This window comes from Orbicella faveolata, unplaced genomic scaffold (genome assembly GCF_042242905.1).
Source record: "Orbicella faveolata isolate gen_17 unplaced genomic scaffold, um_ofav_v1 contig_34, whole genome shotgun sequence".
Classification (NCBI taxonomy): Eukaryota; Metazoa; Cnidaria; class Anthozoa; order Scleractinia; family Merulinidae; genus Orbicella; species Orbicella faveolata.
This window is the reverse complement of record NW_028301563.1, coordinates 24,982,501-25,000,060: the sequence shown is the minus strand read 5'-3', so window position 1 is coordinate 25,000,060 and position 17,560 is coordinate 24,982,501. Positions and strand designations below refer to the sequence as shown.

At 39.7% G+C, this 17,560-nt stretch overlaps 1 long non-coding RNA gene and 1 pseudogene across 1 annotated transcript in view; both read right to left on the bottom strand.

Moving 5' to 3' along the window:
* The window catches only part of LOC149105416 (uncharacterized), a 61,007-nt gene that overhangs the window by 10,103 nt on the left and 33,344 nt on the right, over positions 1 to 17,560 (bottom strand). The gene's annotated exons all lie outside the window — the stretch shown is intronic.
* Positions 13,299 to 16,654, bottom strand: LOC149105418 (uncharacterized; annotated as a pseudogene).

The window sequence follows — 17,560 nt, the reverse complement described above, 5'->3', positions numbered from 1 at the left end:
CAATTTTAACTAAACTGGATATTGATAACAGTGTAAAAGATTATAACAAAAACGTTTTTCTGTAGAAATAAACTGTCGCAGTTTTGATAAACGACTCGCTGAAAATGGTTTAAATTTGGGTCACACTTAATCATTATTGATTCAACGGCGACATTTGACACCTCGTGAAAACCGTAGAATTAAATCCAGAGACCTCAAATATATTTCAGTCAACCAACAAGGAGATAAATATTATCGTACGACAATAATAGTTTCTGGAATTTTTACGAAGTATCTTCACGACTCACCTAAAGTTGCCCGAAATTTCGGCTATTTTAGACCGCTTGTGAGGCCAAAATCATGACTGATGTGGTGATGTTTCAAAGAAACACGAACGCCTATCTCGGAGGCTGTCAAGGTTGTTAATCTTTTCGAATAGCTGCGATATTTGTAACTATGAAAAGATGAAGGTAAACAGCCGACCTCAATCTTTTGGTGCCCCCCGATTTTCTCTGACTTTGCCACTTAAGAAGACTCCTACCGTGGGAAGAAATAATTCTGTTGCAAACATTTCGACCCCATTTAAGGTACTTAACTATGATATCTTTTTTGAAGTATATATCTAAATTTTGTGCCAAATAGACGAGAAGCACCAAATAATTGCTATTAAATTTTTGTACCGCGAGCACATCTTTAAAGTTTTATTTCATTTTGTTGAAAAGCTGGAATTGGCAGTATCCTATTAGTAGAACTATCGTCACACCAATTTTTGAATTAAATTTCTGGAATTCTATATTTTCTAACATATAGATCACGTTAATGCTCTACTTAAACGTATTTTAGCTCAGCACAATGATTAAAAAGCCCCCACGATAAGTTCTGCAATTGGTTATAGGATAAGAACGTACAAAAGGAATATAACACATAAAGACAACTGTATTATTTTACAAATTATCTTAAGGCCAAAAACTGTTATTAAGAGTGATTTTCTGAGAGTGTCGAGAATCGGAAGACAGTCACGAAAAATCGATTTTTCTTTTATTTCGCCAAAACATACCTTTGGGTGAACTTATTCATGGAAAATTAGTTTAAAGTTCCAAAGATTTATTTTACGGCCAAAATTTAAGAAAGTTCGAAATTTGCATATAATGGCGGTTTTCGCGGCTTAAAATGTTCAGAATTTCACGCTTCTTTACGAAAACAGCGGGGGCGTAAAAACAATCTTATGAAAACAAAACTTTGCACAAATATTATTTTATTCTTATACTTTAAAATCGTGTAATAAGTTTCTTGAAGTTTTGTTTGTAGCTTTTTAACGAAGGGTATTTGTACAACCGCCATTTGTGTCTCCTGGCAAGGGACAAATAAAGGCCAACTTTGACTAGTATAAATGGTCACTGGTATATATCATTTGGTCAAAATATCTACATTTTAAGAAACCTTGGTTATTTTTTTTTTTACCCGAAAAGTTATAGCTCTGGGAATTAAAATGTTCTCCGTTAGTAAAATAAAATGTTACGACATGTACGCGAGTTCAATTTTATGCAAATCACAAGGTTATTCTTTGGACGTCCACGGTCTAAAACAGGAAACAACGACTCACCGTTACTTACGTTCCTTCTGCTGCTATAGAAACCATTTTAACTTCCCAGTGTCCTTGTGAGCTGTTCTGTAAAATAATTCCGGTAAAACAGCGAGCATAAACAGGCATAAAATTCGACAAGGTCGACAATGCCGACAATTTTTATATTTGAGATGAGACACTGAATGGCACACAGAGTCCTGGCTGTTTTCATCGTCTTGCTCAGTCGAGAGTCGTTTAAAAATATGATAGAATATACGCTTCAAACCGTAGTAAATTAGTTTCTCAAATCCATATGCCACGTGTCGACTCATGAGTAAATAAATCAGTCCCCGAACACTGAATAAACAACTCAAATGACCTCTGAGGTCAGGAGGTCACGTGATATGTCGTTATGTTACTTTTCCCCGGTTTCACATTATACGCGTAACGCCGTATTGAACATCACGGCATTTAGTTAAATTACGGTGTTCAAAATCTCTTTGGAGACATTTCGATTTAAAAAAAAAATTGAAAAAGCAACATTTTGACATAACTATTAGCTTCTAAGATATCGTTCATAGATGCATGATACCCTGACATAATTTTAACACTGGATTGATCTATTTGATGCCGACGTGATTCATAGCTTTGCGCTTAGTAACATTTGGCACACATCTAAACGTGCGCAAAGATAAATACCCAAAAATAAGAAACCGTTTATCTGCAGGAAAAGCTGAACCGCCGAAGATTATAATGTTTTAAATTCTGCATATCATTTATTCAAGTAACGCAAGCTACCTGCTTTCAGTAACTCTTCGTGTCACTTAACAAAAGTGTCAAACTTACTTTGTGTAAATAAAGGCTTAATTACATTTGTTTCATTCTTCTATTTTTCTAATCTGAAATTTCTGTTATATAGGCTTAAGATTTTCTCTCCAAATTTACCGTTCAATTTCCTATCCCGGCCATATTTGAAGACATTCCATCTCATTTGATTACTGTAAAACTTTACGATCACATATCTTGAGGAAGTTCAATATTTGCCTGTGTCGTTGAAGGTGTCAAAAAAAAGTGTCAGACATTTATTATTTACTTGTTAAAGTTGTAATCTTAATAGTTTTAAGATGCGCTTGTTAATACAAATCAAACATGTTCACTTCCTTATAAAGGTTTATAATAAAGTTTCCATATAACGCGCGCTCTGATTGGCTGAAACAGCGTGCTTTATCAGAGAACAGAGCACGGGTTGATGACAGTAAGTTGGCTTCCAAAAGTTTGCTTCGGAATTTTGACAAATTTGACCCAAATAAAACATCCCCTGTGACTCAAACAAACGCAGTGGAAGCGAGCTATTTTTCTGCAGCAAATATGGCTCACAGAGACCATTGTTAGCAACAGTAGTGTTAAAACTGTACTAAAATAACAAGTTTTGCTAGATTCCCGCCGACAAAACATGTACAGCTGCAGCGAAATAAACAAATTCTCAACCTAAACAGTGCTTCGATAAAGACATTATATTTGTTACGAAGGCAGAAATTATACTAAGAAGTAAAACAACGACAGAAAACAACAATTGAACTGTCTCTGTTTATGATGAGAAGCTTTATTTTTGTAAATTTACAATTAAAAATGCTCATTTGCTCAAACAACACTTACATGCAGTGTAGTAACGCTCGTTCTCCGGTCATCTCACCGAAGTAAACCGACGAGTGGTAAGTGCAAAACTTGCTCTGACATTCTCTTCTGTGCTCGGAGTAGAACTAGTGGGAGCCGTTTAGTCTTTCTAACTTTTACGCTAGTTCGGGCAATCTTGCTGCATGCGGCTACAAGCCGTAAATAACTGTAGCTCCTTTCAAATTCAACTCGGCATTTCGCATTTTCATCTACAAGCTTTGGGCTCCGCGTTTCGTAATTTTCACTGGAAAAGTGCTCGTTTTCATGGGCCACAATACGGCCGGATTCCTCTGGACTATAAACCTTTACCTGCCTTGAGATCCGTATTTAAAAATTAACTTAAAAGCGAACTTTGAAGGCATCGTTTTTCTCTCGAAGGTCGCTCAAGCTACTCGAAACTGAAAGCTTAGCTGAAGTCCAGTTTGTGATTGACAGCTGTCGCTTCGTTAGCCAATCAAATTATTTGAACAATTCTAACAAGGATTGTGATTGGCTTATTTTAGCGTGCTTTATCAGAGAACAGTGCACGGCTGACGCCACTTTTGCTCGTTTGGAAAATAAAGTTTGGTTTGAAATTCAGCCGAATGCGTGGGGAAATCATCTGATTCTTTATCATAAAACAAATAAAGAAGCCTCGACTGTGCTCTGTTCTGTTGTAAAGCACTTAGGAAGCGGTAGAGCACTCAAGAAGTAGGGAAAAACACTCGACTACGTCTCGTGTTTTCCCCTACACTTCTTTCGTGCTCTACCGCTTCCTGCGTGCTTTACAACAGAACAGAGCACAGTCGAGGCTTCTTTATTTGTTAAATTGCGATATCTGTCAAGAGCAGCATGAAAAATTAAAGAAACATTTAAATACATGATCCTCAGTTACAGCAGCACAGAGTTCATCCGTTTTAATGCTAATATGGCTTTTTAAGTATGTCCAGGTAGATTCTTTCACGGCGAACAGGCTTGGGTGGCACTTCTAATTCCCTTTTCCCTTTCCTACTTTCTCTTCTACAATATATGCCTGTTCGCGGGCTAGTGCCTCTCAATACAAATGCAGATTGCATTCTGCTTTCGGGAGTCTTAGCTGTCACGACTTTTAAAATTAATTTTCTCGAGAGTGGGGTGTGGGTGGATTAGCGCTACTTCTAAAACCTAATCATAACAGCAGAATTGAGCGTCATAAGTGACTGAAATGACTAAAACACAGAAAAACAGGCTGTGCCGTTTTAGTTAGCAAAGGCTGGTGATATACGAGCAACAAGAGCACAGCTTATTTTTTTCGCGTGAGATTCGCGTTTTCAGCTCTTTCCTTTCGTGCCTCTAAATCGGCCGTCGATATAACCAGGAACATGGAACATTACGGAACATTCCGGAACATCCCGAAACATCCCGGAACATCGATTAATTATAATAATTATGCGAAAAATATGCAAAATTAAATTTTTAAAGATTAAATCAAACAAAAATAAAGTGGTATCAGCTCGGAAAATAAGAGCAAAAACATAACAAAAAAAAAAAGGAAAAAAGAAAGAAAAATGAAAGTCACTGCAATAAGTGAAGGTTAGCAATTAAGTGGAGTAATCCATTCCTTCCAGTCGTTCGCCATTAGTTTAATTACGTGACTGTCCCTTATTCCCAGATTTCGTTCTTCACAGAAAACCAATGTGGTGGCGTTCGAACTCCTTAATCAGACCTAAAAATATGGGTACACGAGTGTGATGTCTTTATTCAATTCATTGCGTTAATACAAAGATATGCGTATACACGATTTCTCATGAAGAAATAGTTTCTCCGTGAGATAGAAATAGAAACTCTTTGGCATTAAGTTTCTTGTCGAAACTAGTTCGGACTGCTCGAGCTCTGATGACAGTGTGAACAAATACAAACAAAAAATTTAAAAACATTTAGCGACGCGCGCGCTGTCTTGCAGGGTCACTGGTCAAAACTTTATTGTCTCAAGAAATATTTGTTACAAGTGTTGGCGATCTAAAACTGGAAAATGTTTTTTTCCAGTACAAGTCAATACTTAATTAATTAAAAATACTTTTACCGCAGGCTATAATCTATTCATCGCTTGTTCAACTTCACGTGCAGATCGTTATTTGGCATTCGATCAAACTTAGTTTTCTATAGAGACATTCGAACACCACCAGAGTAGACCAGGCATGCGAAGTACGCGCGTGCGAGTGAACGCGCTGCCCTAATCTTTCATTACTACTAGGTAATAATAACTTGCTTGTTATTCGGGCTTCCGGAAAGGCTTGGTGGGTCATAGTGTCAGACGTTCCTAGCGGAGCGGCGCGAAAACTGGGGATGATAGAATAGAAACATGAAGACCGAACAGTGACAAAACTATGGCTACTGACTTAACAAGCAACTGTATGATGCTTAGACGAACACCTCAGATGTTGAAGAAATCAGGGATCAAAAAAGAAGACGCAATGAATAACCTGGCATTCATCGTTCAAATCGTCCATGTTTTTGTTGAAAAGCACAGTGCTGTAAAGCGACGTGAAGCAATTGACGGCAAAGAAGAGGAGTCTGCACTCACTGTAGTCAGTTGAATGAAAACCCAACGCTTCCTACCCCTTCACTACCGACTCCCCTATCCCCAACAACATGTTTTCATTTTCGAGCTAATACCAGTTTATTTTTGTTTATTTTAGTTTTGAAAATTTAATTTTATATATTTTTCCCATAATTATTATAATTATGCAATATTTCGGAATGTTCCTGGTTTTATCGACGGCCCTCTAAATCACGCATTCACTGCCAAGGGCCGCTTATTTATATTAGTCCGTGTAACTGACGATGTGTGGAGATCTGGCCCGGATAGTCGCTGTTTTAAAAACCAGAGGCGATGGTGCTATCCAGTAAGATCATTTGCCTCCTTTGATTCACATTCGATATTTTTTACTATAACCCCTGTAAACCATGCTGAATTTTCAAAATCAGGTAGTTTACATGCTTTATCTCTCAAACAAAGTCGGTGACTCCCATTTTGTTTTTGCATTTCTGACACAAGTAACTCATTATCTGACTGCTGTAAAAATTAAGAAAAAATCTATCCACTGGAAAATTTTCGTGCGAACGTCCTAAAATACGGCGTTACGTATGTAATGTGAAACCGGGGAAAAGTAATATAACGACATATCACGTGACCTCCTGACCTCAGAGGTCATTCGAGTTGTTTATTCAGTGTTCGGGGACTGATTTATTTACTCATGAGTCGACATGAGACATATGGATATGAGAAACTAATTTACTACGGTTTGAAGCGTATATTCTATCATATTTTTAAAGGACTCTCGACTGAGCAAGACGATGAAAACAGCCAGGACAGTGTGCGCCATTCAGTGTCTCATCTCAAATATAAACATTGTCGACATTGTCGACCTTGTCAAATTTTATGGCCGTCTAAGCTCGCTGTTTTACTGGAAATATTTTACAGAACAGCTCACAAGGACACTGGGAAGTTAAAATGGTTTCTATAGCAGCAGAAGGAACGTAAGTAACGGTGAGTCGTTGTTTCCTGTTTTAAACCGTTGACTTCCAAACAATAACCTTGTGATTCGAATAAAATTGAACTCGCTTACATGTCGTAACATTTTATTTTACTGACGGCGAATATTTTAATTCCCAAAGCTATAACTTTTCGAGTGAAAAAAAGCTATAACCAAGGTTTCCTAAAATGTAGATATTTTGACCAAATGATATATACCAGAGGCCATTTATACAAGTCAAAGTTGGCCTTTATTTGTCCCTTGCCAGGAGACACAAATGGCGGCTGTACAAATACCCTTCGTTAAAAAGCTACAAACAAAACTTCAAGAAACTTATTACACGATTTTAAAGTATAAGAATAAAATAATATTTGTGCAAAGTTTTGTTTTCATAAGATTGTTTCTACGCCCACTCTGTTTTCGTAAAGAAGTGTGAAATTCTGAACATTTTACGCCGTGAAAACCGCCATTATATGCAAATTTCGAACTTTCTTAAATTTTGGCCGTAAAATAAATCGTTGGAACTTTAAACTATTTTTCCTTGAATAGGTTAACGCAAAGGTATGTTTTGGGGAAATGAAAGAAAAAGCGATTTGTCGTGACTGTCTTCTGATTCTCGACACTCTCAGAAAATCACTCTTAAATATGTATGTCGATAATGAGCCTTACCTATGAGGTCTCTGCCATAAACACCTTCCACCTGATTCAGCATTGAATTCCGTCAAACTCTCCCTCCCACGGGTAGGCACGTATTAGAGATAACGCTATATTTAGGGTTGTATTATGATGCTCAATAATTTTGTTTAGAATTCAGAGTTTTCGTTCGTGATCGCCAAATGTTTATTATTTTGTAGTTCCCTCGTTAGTCCTGTAATTCTAAGGCATGACTACCCACAAAGTGAGCTTTGTGACTTGAGATTGTTTGTCTTAAAGTTTATCGATAATACTTTAGCTCTAAACCCCACCACTAGTCATGTTTGGGTTTGTCTACTGGCCTTGACCTGAATCTCCCACAATAATCCTGATTAGGTTTCTTGAAACTTTAGTTTCTATCGCTTGTTTCAAGAATTTTGTAGTTTGCTCTTGAGAGTCGCGTGAAAGTGTTTGGGTTAGTATTCAACAAAATTCGATTTACAATCGATGTTATTAAAGCTACGACTGCGTAAGTAATGTGAAATTATCAGCTTTTTTTTTTTTTTTTAAAGCGCGGTAGAAATCAAAAAGGTTATTGTAAAAATTATAAAAGGGGTTAATCGTGCCTAAATAATATCATATGCATACAATAGGGGGAGGGGAAAAAGTTTGCTGGAATGTAAGTACTGTAACTATAACCAAGTAAGTAGCAGATAAATGTTGTACTGTCGCATTGTATTGTAAGTATTTCTCATTGTAAGTAGTGTTTCTTTTTTTTTTTTTTTTGGTCTATTAGTGTTAAATAAAGTTAATTGAAAATAAAAAAAAAGAAAAAGAAACTACGGCTGCATACGTGTATGCAAACAAACAATTGCGTCTGTGTTTTGATGTTTGAACCCGTTATTTTGTAGTCCTTGATATTCACCAATGTTTACTTTGCCGAAGGCTAAGCAGTTGTCTGTTTCCTAAGAAATGTATGTGGTCATTTTCACTTCATATGACCTGCCACTAAAAAATTAACGTTTTCGGATTCCTTGCACCCCATATGATAACCTAGTTGAACTAGTAAACTCAATTTTAGCGATCAGTTGGTATAAAAAGTCGTTGTAAGAGAGCATAAAAGTTGCAAGATCAGATGCAGCTGATTAGGTACAAAGAATGTAATGTCACAAATTCTGTATCCAATCAATCACCCTGGGCACACACGCCAACAAAAATGCCGGGGTGATTGCATCTCGGATCAACGGACGCGCGCATAAAAATTCAAAACAAATTTCAAAACGGCGGCTTCTTTGCCATTTGAAGATGAATCGAAGAAATGACTCATATTGACACAGAAGAGCTACAAGAATCTAGTGACGAGGTAAGCGAGAAAACAGAGAAGCTATTGAGTCAGCGGTCAATTGTTTCATAGAATGCAGTGACCTGGGGGAAAATTTCGCATTTTTTTGTTAAACAAGAGGCAAAAAGATTAAGAGGTCTTTATGAGCAACGTGCTCGAGGGAAAGATCCTTTTACCATTTTCTGTGAGTCATCACTCAACACAGGAGCAGAGTTAAAAGACGAGACCTGTACATGGTTGGATTTAATCTACAGGAGGCTGTCAGCTCGTCGGCGAATTAAGAGACCGTGGTATTTAAAGTTTTCCCGTGACATTCCAAAGGAAATTTTCTTAGCTCATAAAAGGACCTTTTCAACCACAACGAATCATGACCTGAGAGGAAATGTATACATGGAAGGAAATCGTAAGGGCTTCTCAATCAGTATTGCATATTTTCCGTCTGTTCTTTACATGTTTCGACTTTTGACAGGAAAGACAATTGAACAGTGTTGTGTCATTACGGTTTCTGTTACACACATAAGTTTTCTTTGCATGACTAAGTTTGCTCTGTACACTTTGCTCTCACTTAACCAATCAGAGTAGATCAGAGCGCTGGACGTTGACCTCACCCGACTGAAACAAAATTATTCTTTAAATTTACTGTTTCACACCTGCATATCCTCATGGTAAACTTTGTTTGTACCAAAACTTGACTAAATAGCGCTGTTAACTTTAGCAGCCGAAATGGACTATTCGAAGCAAAAGGGCGTCAGTGACCCTGAACTAGACTACGTTTATAGAAAGGCTTGTAATGTCAATGGTTTTGTAAGCGAAGAAGGCAGTGTAGATTCTCTCTTGTCTTTACTTGATTTATTCAAGTTTTTTTCTTCGAATTGTAGGGCTTTAATAGTTTTCTACGTCGTAATATATGTCCAACCTTCACAGAAAATACACATTACAAAATTAAGAGAGCCAAAGAGTTTAGTTTCGCCAAATTAAATGCGAGAAATTAAAGAAATATATAGAAAGTACACCTTGGAAAAACGATTGGAAACTGCTTCGAAGACAAGAGTGGCATTTTTATTATCAAGACCGAAACTTTAAAAGGAAGAAAACGTCGCTGACGTCCACCTTAGTGAAAATAAAGTTTGGATTCTCGCGTCTATCTAGTGGTTCATAAAAAAAAGGTTTAAATTTATCTTCAAGTGCAGTGGATACAGAACTCCACGCCGTTGCTTGTTCTGTGGCCGTTCAACAGGCGGACTTGTTACCTGCCAAACTGTTCTTTCACTTACTTTCTTGATATTGTAGCCATATCAGGTCAGTGACTTGATGTCTCACGATATCAAGACAGTAGACACAGCTTCTGATTGGCTAGTTGGGAATTTAGCTACGGTAATCTAGAGTTACACGAAGAGATCTACTCACAGCCTTTCCAGCTTGGTATTGTAGCGGAAAATATCCTCAGGTAAGTCTTTCAACTGATTGTTTTGCAAGTACCTACCAACAAATAATCACAATCAAAACGATTGGAAACTGCTTCGAAGACAAGAGTAGCATTTTTATTATCAAGACGGAAACTTTAAAAGGAAGAAAACGTCGCTGACGTCCTCCTTATTGGCTCGCGTCTATCTAGTGGTTCATTAAAAAAATTTTAAATTTATCTTCAAGTGAAGTGGATACAGAACTCCGCGCCGTTGCTTGTTCTGTGGCCGTTCCGCAGGCGGACTTGTTACCTGCCAAACTATTCTTTGACTTACTTTCTTAAATTGCGTGCAGCGGCATACCAGGTGAGTTTGGCCGAACCATGGTTCGTACTTTTGCGAGAGGTAGTCTAGCCGAAATACCCATGGCGAGACCAAACCAGCCTGATATGCCGCCAAAGCGTACCAGAAAGGAACGATTAGGTATTTACCGTACCCAAATTCGGCCAAATGACCTGATATTGTAGCCATATCAGGTCAGTGACTTGATGTTTCAGGATATCAAGACAGTAGACACAGCTTCTGATTGGCTAGTTGGGAATTTAGTTACGGTAATCTAGAGTTACACGAAGAGATCTACTCACAGGTACCGCAGCTCGGTATTGTAGCGGAAAATATCCTCAGGTAAGTCTTTCAACTGATTGTTTTGCAAGTACCTACCAACAAATAATCACAATCAGTGTCAATTGCACTATAAAAGGGAAATTAAAGAGTGTGTGCTAAGAGGTTCCCTTCCTGATATAGGATACAACCTTACAGAAAACAAGAATAATAAAAATAAAAATGGGAAAACAAAACTCTCTTACAGGATACTTTCCATGTGGTTTTTCGATCTAGAAAATTCTGAGATCCCGGAATTGCAGGATCTCTTTCATTTGTGACACCACTCATATTTAGCCTGAGACATAGGAGATTAGGGCAGAGGGTCACAAAGTGTCCGCGCCGACTTAACATCGAATTTATCTTACACAACAAGCGTTTTAAAAGGTGACAATCGCCGAAATTGATGATCTTACTAAGAAACTATTAAGAAACAGTTTAATGTGTCAATTATATGGATATATAACTTGTCCATATCAACCATGTCTTGTCCGTCTCTATCAGCAATGTCCTCAAAGGGTATTTTAACTAAGTTTTTGTCATTATTACGCTTACATGTGTCTTTGTGTGAGATATTTTGACGAGTTTGTTGCAAATTCTTCTACTATTCTTTGATGTCCAAATCAACTTTGCACTTTTTCTGGGCTGACTTAACATCGAATTTATCTTACACAAGAAGCGTTTTAAGAGCTCCTGCCTGAGAGCATTGAGAGTCTTGCGACAGCGACTATTTTGGCACATTGTTCATAACTCGCCTCAAGATACCCTTTGGTGAACTGTTTTCAAAAATCATAATTTTAAGTTCCAGAGTTTTTTTATTTTCGAAAAAAATTCGAAAGTTTGAAAATGAGGTCAAAGCGCGTTTTCCGCCCAATGGAATGCCCCAAATAACACGGAAAGACGAAGCATTCGTTAAGTCTTGAAATTTAATCAATTACTGTTAAAGTCTACTCAGGTATAGAATAGCTATTCCTCTTTAAGTCTAACGTAACAAGTATGTCAAATGCTCCAATATTCTGAATTTTCAAGCCATCATAAAATCGCGCGCGACGACCGCTTAACGGGAGGTAAAATATTGGCTAATTTTGAGTGGGTAAAACCCTTCCTGGTATGTTGTTTTTTCGAAATTTAACTCTATAGGCTAAACGTTTTGTTCTTTAGCTGTTATCCTTCCAAATCTCAAGCTCGAACTCAACGCGCTTCCGTCTCTGCAAAACGAAGTTGTTTGTCATGTACAACTCACAGATGACCAGATAATTTGAACACGAAATGGACGCTGAACTTAGAGGTTAAGGAAAATAAAAAATAAGCTCTTGTATTTTCTGGCTTGACCTTACGACTAATCTATCCCTTAAGTTAGATAAGTCATTTAGAAACCATTGAAAGCCTGTGAGTGAAAAAAAATTAAAGCAATGATAAAATTTGAAAACCATTTGTCAACAGATAATCTGTCGATTTCACATGGGACAAGAGTACACAAACATACCTGTCGCAAACGTTCCTGAATAAGTTGCAACGAAAACAACAGCATTATATCCTTATTAGCGTATAATCTATGATTTTATAAGACAAATTTCACGAGCTGAACAGGTTAATTTCGCTTGTGACTCTTGTAGTTTTATGCTCAATATTATAGCAAATATTAATTCCGCCCGCTTAATGTTTACAAACAACTCGGTTCATCGTGCGGAGCTCATATTCAGATCCAAAGTGAACGCAATACATACCAAGAGCTCGAACCTACCCCAATGACACCGCATGCAGCCTCTGAAGCCATATTTTTCTCGAATCAAGAACCTTTACCACCAAGGATAACTGACATTTTATCACGGTGGTTTTGCTGTTGAAACGCGAGAGACCCGGATGCATGCATGCGGAGACGGGATACTATATCTGTTGTCAATGTAAAAGTCGAGTTAGCAGACAAGTGAGCTTAAGTTAGCAGTATTCTCAAATACTGTAAAATCAAACACAACCTCGCTTATTTCCAGGTGTCACGGTTATCTTAGTATTTTACAAGCAAAATACAAATTGTGGCCAAACTTTTGCTGCCCATTTTTCACACATTGTTTTTGGCGGCAAGCGAGAGGGGAGTGGTCGGCGTCGTAAGGGTCTGTGAACAAAAAGGAATGGTAACCCTAATGCCACAGTTATCCTAACAATAAGACTTCTCTAGCACTCGAAAGTTTGTTGTTTTGTATCGGCGTGCTTATGAGGCAGCCAGAATGCACTACGATGACAAACCCTAGCTGAGCGTGAATGTTACCCTTGCACCTGGGTTATATGTTGTTCTTGTAAAGACTCGGATAGGTACAACTCAGCTATCTGAACAACTTAATTTCAATTCCATGAAACAAAATATGTTCTACACACTGACGATCAACAATTAATCACCAAAATTGTTTATATTTAGTTTGGCGCTTAAGTTTCCGATATGTTTGTTGCTACTGTCGCTAAAATATCCTTAAGCATAATTGTTTATAGTCTTGCCTTCAAACGCGTTCTAAAATCAAGGAAAAATTGGTTTCTGGATGATAAAGAGCTTGAAATCAAAATTTGATTTTGCTTGTTAACTCGGGCTAGGATAACCCTACTGATACGGTACCCTCCCTTCTTGTAAACAGGCCTCAGTACAGTCCTTGTGGATCGTAAGGTTTGTTCATTGTTGACAAGAACAGTTCTGTGTTATGTCCTTTAGTAGTTCCATGTACGGAGCTCTCCTGCGCACGGGAGGCTGTGATATATCTAGACCCAGGCCCTCGCAGACACGCTGCAGCATTCGTAACTTGAGCATCTTCAAGGTGTCACCTTTCACCATTGAGCAAAGTTGGAACTGGTCATACATAATGGGATGCTGGATCTGGCTTGTTGTGGCCGCCACGTCTCTGGCGCCAGTGAAATTTGTCTCCTCTTCTGATGCCTGGATATCTAACTCATTCATATCTTGCTGGCGAGCGGCAGCATTAAGATGTGAAAAGTAAGAGGCGATCTGCGAGGCTGTAAGGAGTTCTGATGACTGGAAAAGGCGCAGACAGTCAGCACCACGAGCACGACGCATTTCACGAGCAACGACCTCCGCATCGAGCTTTCGGCCTGTTGTTTGGCCGATACGAAATTTAGCCAAAAGGTAGGACCTTTGTTTATCGCTGAACCGATAAGCTTTTTTTGACAGCTCTTAGAGCCCATCCCTCCTTGGCATCTGCAATAGGGTAATCCTGGGAAAGCGTTGAGGTTTTTAGGGTTGGTAAAACGCCAACGCCCTCCTCCAGGGTTGACTTGTAACCCATTTTGGCTAGATCTATCACAGTATGTCTCTCAGGGGACCGTGTGCATTTCTCGAGAGACAAGTGCTTTTCAAGCGCCGATCCCTGTTGAAAGATGCGCACGCACCCATCCTGGGGACATGAATAAACCCCAGCAACTTTGTTGCTCTCCTCTGGATTGACATTCTGCATTTAATCCGCGCTGGCTTCAGAAGTTGTGGCTTTGGTCGACTTGTTGCGCAAATGTTTGAAGTCTCCCGGGGAAAATGCTGCCACTAGTCCGCTCTGACTAGGTTCTGAAACATGATGAGACACACATCCACATTATATTTCAATCTAGGAACAAGTAACAATGCAGTTATTGTTATTGGTAATAACAGGTGTTGAAGAGGTACTACTGAAAAGCATTAACGATCCCTCACTCCCTCTCTACCTAACACTATTAATCAGGGAGGTTTCCGCACTCGTTATTGTATCTAATTAAGGTCGAATTGTGAAGAAAACCGTAGTAACGGCAAAATGAGAGAGTTTGTCAGTCCGTAGAACAAATCGTGACATTATGTCTACAATATTTGGCTACTCACCAAAAGACCTAAAAGACGATACATCCAGTTTGATTACATCACCAGGACCGACACCAAATGCACGCCAACAAGTAACGGTATCTGTTGAAGTAAACTCAAAGTTGTTCAGCTTTTGTGATACTTGCTACTGTCTGGGCCGTGTCTTGCGTCTCGGCAATGGTGTCCATGGAAACCACTCGGACTTCCTCCAATCCTCCATGAGAAATCAATGCAATTTTCATGTCATTTGCAGTGCACACGTCGTTTCCTTCATTTATGTATGCCCTGATATGGAATTTATGTGACGCAGCCAATCGATCTGCCGCACCTTTACCCCCTTGTGGATCGCTAAAATCAATGCGTGCCACCCGAATTCCGCAACGTGTTCCCATATGTCGACACGCCAGGATTGTGCGAGAAGAATGGTAACACCCGGCGTTATCCTGACGAAAAAAGGCCGCGTTGATTTCCGGGTGCTCCTGCTTAAGTGCGGTCAGAACGTAGTGCATGATGACTACGACTGCAGAGCTTCCCTGGCTACATGACTGGATGAGGTGGATGAACCCTTGCCACTGTAGGACCTCTACTACCCGTCGGTATACGACTGATATGTCCCAGGATATACCACGCTTGCCACACCAGTCTGCTTGGGACTCTCGGTACCTCTGCGGCAAGAACTTCATTGCCCAGTCGTTTACAATGAAAACCGCTTCTTGGCTGAGGCAACGATGACATCCAGGCCAGCCTGGTCTTGGTGTGCTAATCGTAACAAATGACATTTCCATGACTGGATGGCAAACGTGGCGTGATTGGTAAGATATACAGCTTCGTCTCTGTCGTCATCCGTGTGAAACGGCGCCCTAGCTACGGCTTCTGAAATGGCGCCAAGCGTAGAATTTAGGTTTTCGCACTGCTCGCATACGTCTTCGTGTCGGTGATCGCATTGTTGCCGAAGGTCTGGGTTGGTACAATCGCTAAGGGCAAACACACTGCAGTGACTGGCTACCTCAGAGTTGGTGCTAATGTGAACCTGTCAAGGAATGCATTCAAATGCATTACACGTCATACCTGTATTGCCAAGATCGCTACACTAATAAGGTACATATTCAGCTGGCCTTGGATCAAAGGGAATAAAGGAAAAAAATCGTGTGCCGTTAAAATAAAACACCAATAAAAAGTAAATGGAAAAGGTGACTAAGGCACTTTTCCCATCAATTGGCCATTCCCACCCCCCACCCTCCACCCCTCTCGCCATCCCCTTCTCCCTCATCAAAGCCTGATCTTTCGATGGGAGAGCCTTTGGACTAATTTTTGCTTTTTCTAGATAACCGTTTTACTGCCGTTTTACAGAATTACTACTGTAGAATGAATTAGAAAAAAAAAATAAACATTAGTATCTATGTTTAAAAGGCATATTCAAAGTGAATTTTGAGCAACCCACCGCGAGACAGATTTTGTCCCAGTCCTACAATTTTTTAAGGTTAGTTTTCAAAAAACTATTAGCTTGAAATCGCCTTTAAGATACAATTTGGCAGTCTTCAAGGATTGAGTGTCAATGGTATCTGATTCCTTTCTCAGTCCGAGTTCGCTAACCTGGCGCATTAAGGATTCAAGGTCTTCAAAAGCGCGAGCACCTTCTGCGGCAAAGTAATCAAGCCCTTGAAGAGACTTGCGCACTGAAGCTTTGCACTCTGCTAGTATCCGCAACATGGTGCGCTCGCTGAAGGGCTCGAATCCCGTCTCATCGCAGTACTGTTCGTACTGGCCCGCTATCCTCTGTGGAATAAGCGTACGGGTGACGTTCGGTATTTCAATAGTTTTTCCTGAGGAAAGCGTCAGCATGTTCTGTCCAAAAGGCAGATCTTGGACTAAATGAGGACTCGTAATGAAGGACAGAAAATGGTCCAACTGCTGCCGCTCAACTCTTACTCTCACTAAGGGTTGGTAGGTCCTGGAAGCGCCGCGCCCAAACTGCAGGCGATGAAGGTTGGCTATGGTGTAGTGATATCTCGACAAGCCTGGTATAAACACTGAGATGGCCTTTTAGCTGGCAAGACCTGCCATGATGGACAGAATCTGTCTTCTCGTCTCCCAGCTATTTGCATTGCCGTAAGCCTCTGCCAAAGCCTCGAGGTAGTCTTTTGACGGCTGCGATAAGTCTTCTAGACCAAGGGCCTTCTTCATGGCAGCAGACGCGACAGTGGCCTGCCAAAGAGAACCTGCGTCTTTCGGGCTGATTGTGCGGAGGACTGAGGACACGATCTCTGCCGTTCTTTTGGTGTATCGTTGCTTGGTTCTGTCAGAGACCTGTTGCCACTCAAGCCAGGGTTGAACTATCGGAGCGATACCGTCGGAGAGTAAATACCCATTCAACCTTTCTCGAGGCACCACCGACATTGCCTTCACAGCTTGCGTTTCCTCGCTAGTGCTTGAAACAATGCTATCTGTATCTGGACTAAGGAAAGTCTCATCGTCAATTGCAAGCCTTGATAATTCTGCCGCCAGATCTTCTGATGAAACATCGCTGTCCGAGGGATCCTTTTCCACCAATGTCTACTATAAGTAAAAATAATTTCAATAGTAACTAAAAAGCGTATTTATTTTATTTTTGATATGTGGGTATATGTTGTGAAGCGTGTGCGATGGTGTTGGGGTGGGTTTTGGGCTGGCATGATTAAATTAACACCCGGCGCAAAATTAGTCAGCTTCTTACCGTGGATTGTTCTTGAGATGACTCAGCATGTAGTACAAGTTGTTCAGCCGCAGGCGCAGCCAAAGGTGTTCCACAGGCTTCTGACTTCTGGTCCGGCAGTGACTTGTTTTTCAACAGCTGTTTGCCCACGAACTCTTTGCACTGTTTGCAAATTGCTGAAAAAGTGGAGCAATAAACCTTTCACTTCTTGCCGAAAAATATACTGCTCGAGGACAATGCGAATTTTCTCAGCCAATTAAAATAACTCGAAAAAGCTATTACGAAATCAGAGT